Source organism: Macaca fascicularis, chromosome 12, assembly GCF_037993035.2.
Source record: "Macaca fascicularis isolate 582-1 chromosome 12, T2T-MFA8v1.1".
In the NCBI taxonomy this organism is placed as follows: Eukaryota; Metazoa; Chordata; class Mammalia; order Primates; family Cercopithecidae; genus Macaca; species Macaca fascicularis.
The window spans coordinates 130,006,125-130,007,387 of record NC_088386.1 but is presented as its reverse complement, the minus strand read 5'-3'; positions in this window follow the sequence as shown (position 1 = coordinate 130,007,387).

Below are 1,263 nucleotides of genomic sequence, written 5' to 3'. Positions count from 1 at the left end.
TGGCAATACCTGCTTTGATAGAAAGCTTGCTTTGCTATTGATTCCCTAGACTGAGAAACCCAGAGGAAAAGAAGCAACAAGGGTACTTTCATGGGGACAATGATGACTGTGATACCTCTTACTCCTAAGGCACCAGATAATTCTTTTATTAATAAACTTTATTTTTTAGACCAGGATTAGGTTTCTTAAAAAGTTGAACAGAAAACAGTGAGTTCTCAGATACCCCCTTTCCCCACCCTAAACCTCACCCCACAGAATTTCCTCTACCATTAACATCTTGGCTTGAGTGTGGCGCATTAGGGTGTGCGCTCTGCATTGCACATCCTCCGGGTTTCCACAGTGCATAATGTCATGCATCTCCCATTTCAGTATAATACAGAGCAGTTTCACTGTCCTGAAAGTCCCCTGAGCTCCATGGATGACTTTTTCAAAATTAAAATAAGACACAGGCCGAGCATGGTGGCTCATGCCTGTAATCCCAGCACTTTGGGAGGCCGAGGCGGGCAGATCACGAGGTCAGGAGATCGAGACCATCCTGGCTAACACAGTGAAACCCCATCTCTACTAAAAATACAAAACAATTAGCCAGGCGCGGTGGCAGGCACCTGTAGTCCCATCTACTCAGGAGGCTGAGGCGGGAGAATGGCGTGAACCCGGGAGGCAGAGCTTGCAGTGAGCTGAGATCACACCACTGCACTCCAGCCTGGGCGGCAGAGCGAGACTCCATTTCAAAAAAAAAAAAATCAAACATAAAGAGAAAGACAGAGCTCTTCTGACACTGAGCTGCTTGCCTTTCTAATAACAAGAAATTTACAACCGTTGTAAATTGACCTGAAATACACCAGTCACTTTGAGAGTCCTCAACTCCTAAAATCCTTAGCTAATACCAATCTTATTAGTTTCTTTTATTTATCAAGGAAGAACAAAATGAGATAATTTCAAGACATTTAGTAAAGTTCAATATACATTTATGTTGTAAACACAAATCGAAATTGGCTGCCACAATCCCAAAGGACACATTTCTAAAACACATGAGATAGTTCTGATGCCAGTACCCCTTACACACCCCAGCACTCTCCTGGGCCAATGACCGTGGCTAAGCAAGGATCTAATATTCCAGGCCTAGTATTTGTTTGCTACTATTCTCTCTCTCCAGAAGAGAGTCCCATCTCTTCCATGGGAAGAGAAAAATTTCATAGTTAATGTTACTTTAAAAAACAAAAACAAAAACAAAACAACCACCAGGCAATGAAAGACAAAGTC